At 37.4% G+C, this 12,643-nt stretch overlaps 1 protein-coding gene across 10 annotated transcripts in view; it reads left to right on the top strand.

Annotated features, from left to right (window-relative positions):
- Nucleotides 1–2,768: 2,768 nt before the first annotated feature.
- Nucleotides 2,769–12,643, top strand: part of mical2a (microtubule associated monooxygenase, calponin and LIM domain containing 2a) — a 50,780-nt gene continuing 40,905 nt past the window's right edge. For 3 of the 10 annotated variants that reach the window (XM_046857078.1, XM_046857076.1, XM_046857084.1), the window contains exon 1: nt 2,771–3,057. The gene's annotated coding sequence lies outside the window, so the exon portion shown is untranslated. Of the gene's footprint in view, nt 3,058–12,643 lie in introns of all 10 variants that reach the window. The other 7 variants (XM_046857079.1, XM_046857082.1, XR_006926885.1 and 4 more) reach the window with 5 other exon arrangements.

Below are 12,643 nucleotides of genomic sequence, written 5' to 3'. Positions count from 1 at the left end.
CGAGGTATTGCGCGCGCACGCGCAGACTGGTCAATTTGTTACTGTATATTATTAAAAAAAAAAATTCTCATAAAGCATATATTACCTCATTAATCATAATGACACGTGGAGTTTATGGTTTTCACACACTCGGTTGGGATTTAATGAGTTTGCTTTTCAGTGTTTCAGAAATGCATGTTTAATGTTCTTGAACAGGAAGTGACTCAATTCGGTTCGAAATTATGTGACATACACAATGTTTTAAAACAGCTTAGCAGAAATCAAACATATGGGTATGTTGGGCAGGTGTCCGTATACTTTGGCCTTTTTCTAACTTGAACCTTTAAGGGGTTTACTTACAAAAACAATCAAATCATTTGCAGAGGGTACAGAGTTGTAATAAAATGTTAGTTCAAATATTTGTTAACTCATGAATGAACTGTTATTAATCCAATTTTTTGGGAAGCTGAGTTAAGTTGTACTTGCCACACCCAGGTCTGATTTCTGCCAAACCTGTTAAATCAAGAAATAGAACCTGTCTGACAATAAGCAACACATCATGCTGCGATCTAGAGAAATTCAAAAACATATAAGAAATTGACATGATTGGAAAGAGTTACAAGGCTAGTTTTATGATCCCATTTGCCCTACCAAAATTACTCCAAGAGGGCAACGACGACTTATCGAAAAGCTAGTAAAAGATCCCAAAAGAACATCTGAAGAACTGCAGGCCTGACTTGCCTCAGTTAAAGCCAGTGTTCATGATTCAGCAAAAAGAAAGAGATGCATCCATGGCATGCAAAAATAGCATTCATGGGAGAGTTCCAAAGCAAAAGCACCTTTTCTATAGCAGGCCACTCAAGAAGACCACATTTTCTTGGCTTTGTCTATGGGTAATTATTATGCTGGAACAGGTTTGGTCCAAATGATGGGAAATGTAATTAACTTTAACATTTCCATGGGCACCAAATCTCTCAAGTCCTGTATGTTGCGAGGTGGGAATATATAGAAAATATATATTCTAAACATTAAATTATATATAAATTTTTGAGAAATTTCCTGGTGAAACTAATACATTAAACCCATTCTCATGCTTCTTAAACTGTTCCTGAACATATTTTGCAATTTGCATTATTCTGCTAAAAGACTCCACTGCCATTAAGGAATAATATTGACTTGAAAGTATGTACTTGGTAGACACGGATTTATCATTAAAGCTTACTGCTTTCATTGTCTGTAAACATTATGCAGGTCTCCTCCATCCTGTACAATCTGTATTCTCTCTGTATATAACTGTCCATTTCTCTTATATGTCTGTATACCTCTGTATATTCACTCCATATTATCTTGGTACTATTGAACATACAATATACATATCTCATATATTGTACACAGTTTATATTTCTTTTTTTTAATATTTTTACATATATTGTATCTTATACACTTATACTATACTTATATACTATTTATATACATAAATATTCTTACTGGCGCTTGCTCAAAATCGTCTGCATGTTTTTCACTTTATTTGTTGTACAGTTACATATTTACCTGCACTTGTTCATTTGCACAATGCTACTATTTGCACTTCCGATAGATTAAACTGCATTTTGTTATTGTGTACCTGTACTAAGCAATGACAATAAAGTTCTATCTATCTATCTATCTATCTATCTATCTATCTATCTATCTATCTATCTATCTATCTATCTATCTATCTATCTATCTATCTATCTATCTATCTATCTAAAAATCTTATGTATGAAAATTACCACCAACATGAATGCATCCTCTATTTTCCAGCACACATTCCCCAGACCAACACATCAGCATTGAGAACTGGCTGTTTACTTGCTGCCTAATAGATCTCACCCATCAACAGGTGCTTCTGGCAAAGAGATGAAAATTTTATTCACTTCAATTTTAGTGGTTTTAATGTTATGGCTGCACTTATGTGTGCATATAAAATGTCAAAAGTATATACTCTGTTATATATATATATATATATATATATATATATATATATATATATATATATATATATATATATATATATATATACATACAAAAAACACTTTATATAATAATAAAATAAAATATATAATATATAATAAACAGTATATACAGAATGATTGACCTCTATATATTTACCTAATACTGATTATTTGGTATTAGGCCACAGAGAAAGAATAAAAGCTTTTTAATGTGTATTATATTTCCACGTTATAAACTTTATTTATAAAATTGATCACTTCTGCCTAGGCCAATTTCCCAAACTTGTTTCAGTTAGTTTTTTTTGATGCATTGATAAATAAAGCTAGCACCGATTCTGCATTATGGTGAGCTGAGTTGCATATTGATTCTATATGCAATCATTGAATCAGTAATTCAACCATATAATATGTATACTAATAAGATGGTATGTACCCGGTACCCACTCTCTGGTCCATGAAAAAATTGCGTGAAACTGGTCTGTTCCAGGACTTCCTATACAATTGTGTGCCTGCAGTTTTTTAATAACAGTTTGTATAAGAACCACATATGGCAGGAAAGTTCAGGGGTCCCAATACTTCTGTCCATCCATATAGTTTAAGTGTCTTACACCTGATACCCTTGAATACGTGCAGCATTTTCCACAAAACGGAGCTTGCCACCAGGTGGCGCCTTTTACATATAAAATAAGACTATCACAACTCAGAAATTCCCCAAAAATGTATTTGTAATGAAATACTGAGTGATATAGTGATATTACATTGCCATTTATATTGGGTCTGGCGCGTGCACTTCACGGAACCGCGAGCTCAATAGGAGCGCGTGTTCGTCTGTACTTGTGAAATATGTATCAGATGCTTCACGTGCCCCTTTGGAAAGTGCTCACTGTAGTAAACCGGTGAATTGACGCTGCGTCGCGCGCTCACGTGTAAACGTCCGGGGAAAAAAAGGAAAAAAGGACGACGCGCGAGGCGGTGACGGGCGCGTGCCTGCAGCTCGGAGCGCGCAGTTGTGCTTTGTGGTCACTTAGACAAGCAGGCGGACATTCATCCAGTCTGAGCTTCTGACCTGAAAGAAACCGGCAAAGTAAGTAGTATTTCATTCACGGTTTTATTCGATTTTTCACGTCAAAAATCCAAAGCGCAGAAAACCGCAAGTCTGTAGTGTACTCTACCCTACACTACTGTACTGCTCTAAGACTTTTTTTTACGTGTTTCCGCGCTCTGTTCAAAAATATCTGACTTAAAATATATCAGTCAGTATCAACATCTCACCGTCTGATCATATAAGTAACATTAAACATTTACCCAGTCAGTATTTTGCCCTCATCGAGCTGTATATGCAAAATCTCGTGCGATTTTGTCGCAAAAAATCATACCGCGATAATCATATTGCATAGGATCATAGGACGCTCTCACGATATCCAGGACGTATCGTTTTGAGCTTTTGCTGATACGGTGCCAAAATGAATTCCCTAGTGTTATATTTACAGATTAAATTATCATAAAGAAAAGAGGAAGAAGAAAAAAACAGCTGGTTGGTCAGTGGTGCAGTATATAGATAAATATACATACATCCAGAGTATATGATTCCATTATAAAAAAAAATCTGATTTATTTTATCTGATTTAAATCTGATTGTATCCTTACTTGTACAAATAACCTGTTAAATATAAAAAAATAATAATGATTTTATAAAATATGATCAAAGAACAAAAGGATTCAAAGAAAATATGATCCAAAAAAATATGATCAAAGAACAAAAGAACAAAAGGACTTTTGTTCTTTGATCATATTTTAAAAAATAATTATTATTTTTTTATACTCGGTTCAATCATTGAACCCAGTACCGTTTTTAGGCATGGGCAAACTAGATGGTTGCCAACTGTGCAACCAGCTGGGGGGCACCAGTGAGCGCCACTGCCCCGCCACCACCACCACCGGCCTTGTTCATTTAAATTATTTACCTGTTTTTTTTTTACCTGCTGAAGTTTAATATACAGTATATGTTTGCATAATTGGGGTGGGCTTCAGGAGTTTAAATATCCAACATGGACAGATTGCCTATAGTATTCACTAGAAGTACTGAAGAAAAAAGTACATTGTCCTCTACCCGCAAACAGACTCTTTGTTGCATTCTTGTTGCAACAAATGTTATACTCGTCTCCCATTTAAATCATCACAAAACTTCCTTCCTTGTGCAAAATTTTGGGCAATATGAGCTAAAAAAGTAAGTTTAGATCTCCACTAAAGAAACACTGGCCTTTGGTACCTTAAGAAAACTCATTTCAACATATTTTAACACAGCAGAGGTGAGAAGTAAAGTCCAAATACTTCATTACTTTATTTAAAGTAGATCTTTCTGGTATCAGTACTTCACTATTTATTTATCAGACAGTTTTTTACTTTCTCTCATTGCATTTTTGACACAAATATCTGTACTTTCTACCTCTTACGTTTTCAAAACCAGCTCGTTTCTTTATTTTTTATAATTTGGTGACATGATCAGTGTTTTTTCTTCTTATTCTCATCGTTTTCAGCCCATCAACCTATTTCTTATCATCTACCACTGGTGTATCATTTCCTGGCTCTCACGCACCACAGACGTAGACTAGTTTACGATGTTAACAACAAGCAAGACAGAAGACAAACAAGAAATATGGTGTTAACGTGGATGAGACAGAGGGAGTCAGTGATGTAAACATGACTGAGAACAGACACATTCCTGATCAGCTGATCATCATCATCTTTTCTCTGCTTGTGTTCCATATGGTGGATGTTCAGACTGGATACATTCATTAGATAACAAAATCGTACATTCTTTTATATTACTATATTAATATAATGTTAAACAGGATTCTTTTGTGTGGGGAAAAAACACAATTCTTCCAATGGGACTTGATTTTAACCACATAGGCGTTTTCCCTTCATTATTATAAAGATACAACGCTTTTTAAAATGCTTTTAGCATGTCACACATGGGTCAGGACTGCACCACAGATATGCTGTAAAATACCGAAATTAGAACAAGTTTCAATCTGCACTAGTGGAAAGTTCAAATCTGTGCCAGTGTTGTTATGTGAGGAAAAAAAACCCAGGAAAAACGAATGATTACATTTGAATAAGAGATGATTAAGTGCCATCTCAATTTCAGTTTTTCAGTCATATGAAAGAGAAGCAGATTTAATGGTGACTGTTCTGTTTGCCATCAAACAACATAAAAGTCATGTTTTTACCCTCGTTGTCGAAGTTTGTGTAAAATTTGCATGAGCCAAATAGGATGAAAAGCTATGTAGGGTTAACATAAGGATAAGAAGGCGTTTCTTCTCCTACAGGTTCATTTAAAATCCAACCAAACCGTAGTTGTTGTTCGTGTGAGGTTTGTTTAGGACTGCGCAGGATTTCTGTAATAAAATCTTCAGTTCTGCACTTCAATCATACTGTTTATGTAGGTAGAGATATTGGTAGAAATAAGCTCATTCTGCATGGCATCTCTTTTTTTTCTCTCTCTCTCTCTCTACCTCTCTCCCACACTTTCTCAGATGGTCAATGTCTCATGTTTTTTTTGCTGAGAGTGGGCTGCAAGCATGTATTAAGCAAAGGGCTATAATCAGATCCCTGCTTTAAACACAGCTCTGCACGCACACTCAAATTCCAGCACCGTTCTCTCAGAAAAATCACCTACGCTCATTTTTTTTGTTGGAATATCTACAGGAATGTCGGCCTTCTGTGCCGCAGATTTGCATCAATCAGAAGGCTAGACACTGATAGGTGCGGCGTGTCGCTTCAGGGTCCTTTACAGTCTGTGCTCTGACGTCCTCTTTGTCTCCTCGCTTTAAACCATGTGTTTCTGTCGACAGAGGAATTTTTGTTCAGAAGCACTGCCATGTTGATACAAGCGCTGTTGTATTATCATTAGGAATGAATTTTTGGCAAGGGATAAAACTCGTCACAGCACTGCTTTTTTTTTGGGGGGGGTGTTAGAGCTTTACTTTCACATCCCACCCTTCTCAGTCAAGTTAATGCTATTTTATAAAGCCGGAATAATCTGTGAATAATACGTTTTCGGCCCTTATTTGGGATTCCAAAATGCGGTTGAAATGCATATTTTTGTGAAGTTGGTTTATATTTGTTAGTTAAATTTAGAGAAGTGAAATCTATGACCTATGATCATGTGCATTCTTTGGATTTTCTCCATGAACCGTTTGAGTCCAAACAGCACTCATTAGCTCCAGTCATTAAAAGGCTTACGCTTAGTTATAAATATAGTATACTTTTTTATAGCTATGATAGCATTTTATTCTTTTCGACTGAGTCAATATTTAAGTAAAAATAAAATATATCAGGTACAAGTTCCAGCATCCCAGGCTGTCATTAGTGGTTTAACCACCCTTTAATTTAAACATATGGCTTGGGGAGAAAACAGATACATAGTATTCTCTGAAAAGCTTTTTATTACCCAACTAGTTTGAAGATGCAGCACAATTCTGTCCATAAAGATTGTAATGTTTTATTGAGATTTTCCTTTTTCTCACCTGGAACCTTTCCCGCTGAGACCCAGACTCTGGAAGTGACTCCATGTTTCCTGTCTGTCAGCATGTCGAAAAAACAGTCCGGTAGAGGATGTTTGCTGGTCAGGGTTTCAGCATGGCAGAGTGAATCACTTTCCACCAGTACAAAGCTTTCCACCAGTACATCATTCTCTAAAGCAAACAGTAAAAGTAGCTTTAAATATAACTGTCTTTGACATTGATCTTCTAGTAAATATATTAAATCCTTATAATTTGAGCGTGTTTTTTTGTTTGTTTTGTTTATACGGCCTCATAGTTCTGCTGCCACCAGGTCTATCCCCAATGCTTAAAACCCCCTGGGGATAGACTTTGTGGCAGATTTTTTTATTAGGAGATTAGCAGAAATATCAACTAGTAGTATTTAAACAAAATATATGATCTGAATAAAGCTGAATCCCTTGTGTTCTCCATGTGAGGATGAAGATCGTCCCGTGATAGACCAGTGATTAAAGAAAATCGCGACGTTCTGTTTTTGTCATCAATCAATGTCATGCAGGAAACAGGAACGTAAAGAGAAAACACTCTTCACTCTGAGCTCGAGGGAATAAGGATAAGATTTGCTTACGTTTCGCCGTTGCCATGACCACACGGTAGCTGCCTCATTTTTCACATCAGAAACAGTACGTGAGATTGTCACGTGAAGCATTGTGAGCAAGGAGTTTTAAGTCAATGCAGCAAAATTAGCATTATAACAAGGTCCAATTGAAATCAGATACACAGCACCTGAAAAGAAGTGTCTGGGGTTTTTAGACACATGGCTGTTTCTTTCATTTATATATGCAATACATTAGTTACTTTAATGGTATGAAGATTTACTTTGACCAGACAGATATAGAAATATACAGATGTTAACTTTATTTCTATTCAAAAATGCTCTGATAGCTTGAATAACAGCTTTACACACTTTTGGCTTTTGGACAGTTCGTTTTTCCAAACATTCAGCTTTGCCATGACTGAGATCTCTTTCTGCCCTTGTGACCCAGTTCATCCCAGAGCAGTTTAAAAAGACTTAAGTGCAGGGACAGGGCAGGCCATTCCAGCCGACTGTTTGCTCTCTAAACAACGCTGACAGAGCTTGGACGTATGCTTCGGGTCATCGTCGTGTTGTATGGTGAACTTCTAATTAGCTGCAGTCCAGACAGAATTGCATGGTGTGTATGGAAGAGTAGCCATGTTGGTTCAGTATTTCCTTCACCTGGAATAAGCCTTCAACCTTTCCTTGCTTCAAAACTACCCAAAACCATTAATCTCCCATCTCCGTGTTTGGCTCTAAGTTCTTTAGAGCCAAATAATAATAATAATTCAGTATTTTGTCCACAGACATTTCTTCCAGTCATTCACTGTCCAACTTTTCAATTCAGTTCAGTTCGTTTGTATTTGCAAAGCGCTTTTAACAATGAACATCTTCTCAAAGCAGATTCACACAGATAAACCAGTTATTTTGTAAGTTTACCCCTAATGAGCGATCCAGAGGCAACAATGGCAAAGAAACACTCCCATGAGATGGCATGAGGAGGAAAACTTGAAAGGAACCACACTTAAAAGGAAACCTATTCTCATCTGGGCGCCACCAAATGTTCATTCATTACCATTTTTGTGTGATTGTTGCATGCAAACAAAAGACAAGGTGTTTCCAAACCTATATACATACAGAAATAGCATCATTTTAAATGGGATAAATCACTGGCTGGAGACACATAGATGCATAGACGAGAAGGTTTTTTTACAGTATTTGTCCCAGTGTTCTGGTAGGTTCAGTATGATATAGTGGTACGCTGGTATTTTGACCTGCTTATTTATTTTCCAGCAGTAATTTGCCAGTTGTCCTTCTAGACTCACATGTACCACAGGATTTAGCTTTACTGCGTAAATAGTGTATGCTCTCTGTGCTGGAGAGATGGCATACTCTTTCTCCCTCTTCACTCACAGGCAAATTGTAGGAATTTATGAGCTCATGTATGAGGAAGACGGTAGATAGCACTTTCCTACGAGTGTGTTTGAGAACGTGCAGATAGCAGGTTTTATCTGTGAAGAATAGGAAGAACCTATCAATCCAGCACAATTGGTATCTGTTGGAGAAGATGAGTAGTGAGTGGAAACTGGAAGTTTCATCAAATTAGAGGGAAAAATACACGGAAAACATGTATGAATGTACTAAAAAGAAAGGTACTACAAAGATCTTTATGTCTCACTTGAGTAAAAGTGAGATGTGACTCAATTAATTCTATTTATACTTCGATATAATGTCAGCTAGCTATCAGGAAATGGAAAAATCCCTTGCTTCTAGAAACCTGTAATAATCCAAGCGCTAAGGACGTCTTGTTTTTCCCTTGTGGAACATGAGACTTGTCTATTCTGAGCATTTCATCTCCTCAGCCTAGTCTTTTGCCCAGCAGCAGTAACACAACACAAGTCATCTGTTGACCTCATAGCAGGAGGAGTGAAAACTGCAACTGGATTTCATTTGAATTCTTTCCCTCCATCCAAGTGCTTTGCATCCAAGATAAAAGAGAACAATAAGGAAAGATATACACACAAAAAAAACATAGCAACAATTTAAAAGAAAGCAAGTTTAAACAGAGAAGTTTTTAACAGCTTTTGAAACGTGTCCACAGAGTCCAGAGATCTCAGATTCAAAGGAAGAGCAGTCCACAACCTGGAAGCAAACTCACAGTCACAGACATTAAGTGAAGTTTTTGCATCGTTTTTATATATGTGGATGTCAGGAGATTTGCATTTTACATTCACACATCGAGATGTCCACACACTTCACGTTAAAATGAACCCCGTGCCCCAGAACGCTGCTCATTCTATTTGCACATTCATTTCTGTAAATGACCCGTTTGGACCTCCCCAGAGCGCTTTGTCAAAAAGGCACATGCACAGTGTTTTTCCTTCTTAAGTGTCTCTGTATAAATCGGTCCTGTTAGAGGGGAGTGCGTGCTCCAGGCTCTGGGAACATCAGACAGGCTCTCAGACGGCATGCAGCTGCTCCACAGCCCTCGCTTCTGTGTAGATTAACGGTTTTTCTCCACACCAGAAGACAGATAACGTTCGCCGGGTCCTGCCAGATAACACACTGTTTGTTCTCTTGTTTAAAACTGCGTTCCTTTGTTTTGGCACCAGTTTGGGAAGACGTGTCCAGTTTTCAGTACGTTTACGAGAGACACTTATTTATTGATCATTTAGTGAAGCTGTGTGTGAATGTTTTTGTAAGGCATAAGCAAAGAGCTAGTTTCAGGATTTTCTTCATACTCGTGTAAAGATAAGAAATGATGAAATGATTAAATGACCAGGCAACTAAAAAGCATTTTGCGCTGTTGTAAAGCAATTGAAAGTTCAGGAATCGTGACTTGGAGGAAAGCAAGAAAATTTGGCCATCTTCTCAGGGAGAACGGATGACATACTCTCTGCCCTGTACATCAGTCAACACCAGCCAATTGGGGGCTGATAAATGCAGGGCTGATGGCACTTTTTTCTGAGCCAAGGACTCTGAGTGTGAGCAGGTGCAGAAGCTGCATGAAGTGTGTTTTCTTCATCCTCCATCCTTGGTAGTTGTTGTGTAATGAGAGAGAGGTGGCTAGCTAGCCAATGGGTGGGATTTGGCAAGAGTAAATTGAAGAGGAAATGGATGGCAAATTGCAAAATTACATTGTTAAAGAGCACCCTTGTAGCATATGCTACATTTTTCCAATAATGCAGCTCAGCCACTGTAGTGCATCAACTACTACAGACTCAAACTCTTCCTTTTATACGTGCCATTTTTTCGTCTTGACTGAATGGACTGAACTGTCTCCGGTTTGCCTTTATTCAAGTCATTAATATGAAACGATATAAATATATTCATTAAATTTGTGTGTGCTTGAAATATGCTATTTAAACTAGTCAGTGTATTTATGCATAACATTTACAATAAATCATTACTAATGATTTAATTTCAATCCATTCAGTCAGTGTTCACGTTTTCTTATCTGTAAATGTAACTATTTGAGCTAACTGGATATTCAGGAATGCCACATTACTGGTGTAAATGCTCCTGTGTATTACTGTGTAGTATTTACAGAGAAAACAGTGTCCTGCTTGATCAATAAGACCCACTGTGAGAGAGTTTGCAAGAATCAGGCTGAGGCCAGCGAGATGCTAGGAAATACTGTTTTGTTACTTTGTCGTGCCTCACTGAGGCGTGAACCTGTTTATCATAGGAGGGGGCAGGAGGCAGCAGGGTTCCTTCCTGGTTTTCTTCTAAGTCCTCAGCAATTAAGGGCATTATGAGTAGCTTTCAGTTCCGCATCCGACATTACTGACCCTTTTGTTTGGCCTGATAGTCGGAAGTTTTGACCAGCAACACAAGTACACGTCTGGATTTTCCTCCAGCCTTTGGCCTTGTCTTGGCCAGATTTCAGGACGCTGGACTCTACTCCACTGTAAAAACATCCCAAAGTTCCTAGAGCGAATATGAGGTCAGACCAAGTGGCCCTATTAATTCAATGACATTATTACTTCACGCTTGCCAACCACTTGTTATGGTGGTCTCTGTGCCATAAGTGAAAGCTGAGCTTATAGGCTACATCATTTCTACGTCGAAGGTTTGTTTCATAGTGAATTTTGATGTGTTTTTTTACATTCCAGACAGCTTTTGAGGCTTGTGTTATGGCTTTATAATATCATCCCTCTTGAAAAGCATACAGAAAGTCTGCCTCTTACTTTTGATGTAGTCTTGACTTGGCTGTTTAAAATGATACAAACCTGGCATAGCTGGAATTCCTGCACTCTGGAGAAATGGATATTTTGTGTGCTTTAATAAATATTATATACTGTGCAGGATATGGAGGTGACTATTGTAGGACTTAAGGATTTGTGAAGGATCAGCAGCACCCTTGGCATAAGGCAAAATCGTGACGATTGCCAAATACAACATTTCTCAAACTGTTTCTGTATCCAAGGATCCTTTAAACAGTAAAATAAATTTCATGGGTCAGATTGATTTTATGAATGTGATTTAAATGTTTACAGTAAAATGTTGTCTACTTATTAGAATCCTACAAAATCCTTTTGAATTCTACCAACCGAACACAATCTTACAAATGTACGGTTCTTACACACTTCTGGTTCTTTTCCCAGACTCGTAGACATTTGAATCCTTTAGTTTGGAACAATTTAGGCATTAGTAATTTGGTTTTCAAGGTCAGAATCAGTCTTAAAAATAGGGGCTCTGATGTTTGTGTCAACCAAAGTAACAACTTGTAATCGAACCACGGTTCTAAAGGTTTTCTCCCTATCATGCTAACATTAATGACAGCCCTGCAGTGGAGTGCAGTCTCTAGTTTTGTAATCACATTTGAAGACACCTTTACAGGCTGATTGTTTAGTGTTTTAGAGGTTTCGTTCACTTCATGAAAACGGTCAAACAGACTACTAGCTATAACAAGTTTATTGACATCTGAAAATCACACACATATGTTGCCTTTCAACATCTTTCCCCACAAACTTGGACACACAATTAATTGGGATTTCTTTGTATGCTAAAGCATTATAATATCCCTTCACTGGAACTGCTCAGATGCACAAAGCAAGCTCTATAAATACACGGGTTGCCGAGATTTATGTTGAAGAACCAAAGTAACCTGCAGACCTCAACCCCACAAACCTTCTCAGCCATCATCAGTGCCGTAACTACCTCACTAATGCTCTTGTAGCTAAATAAACACAAATCCCGACAGCCACTCTCTAAATTTGAGTAAAAAACCTTTTCAGAAAACTGGGGGTTATTGTAACAGTCAAGGGGGACTAAAGCTGGAATTGGATGTCCAAAAATTCACGTATTGGTAGGATGATCCTGTGCGATAAGACATTTTGTCAGCTATTATCTGATTACAAACTGTATTGATTAAGATAATGCTCGAGCATTAAATTATACACGTGCAAATCATCGACTTGACAATCATAAAAGAACACTTAACTGCCAAGTGTTTATCAAGCTGGATCCTCACCCAACATTATCCTTTCAGAAAGCCTTAGCAAGATTAGAGATTCTAAGAGCAGAGATATTAAAGTATAACTTTCTTTCGGCTTCTCCCATTAGGGTATATTGTAGGCAAAAAC

This window comes from Silurus meridionalis, chromosome 9, assembly GCF_014805685.1.
Source record: "Silurus meridionalis isolate SWU-2019-XX chromosome 9, ASM1480568v1, whole genome shotgun sequence".
Taxonomy (NCBI): domain Eukaryota; kingdom Metazoa; phylum Chordata; class Actinopteri; order Siluriformes; family Siluridae; genus Silurus; species Silurus meridionalis.
Note: the sequence above shows the minus strand (reverse complement) of the source record. Positions and strands in the feature narration are given on the sequence as shown.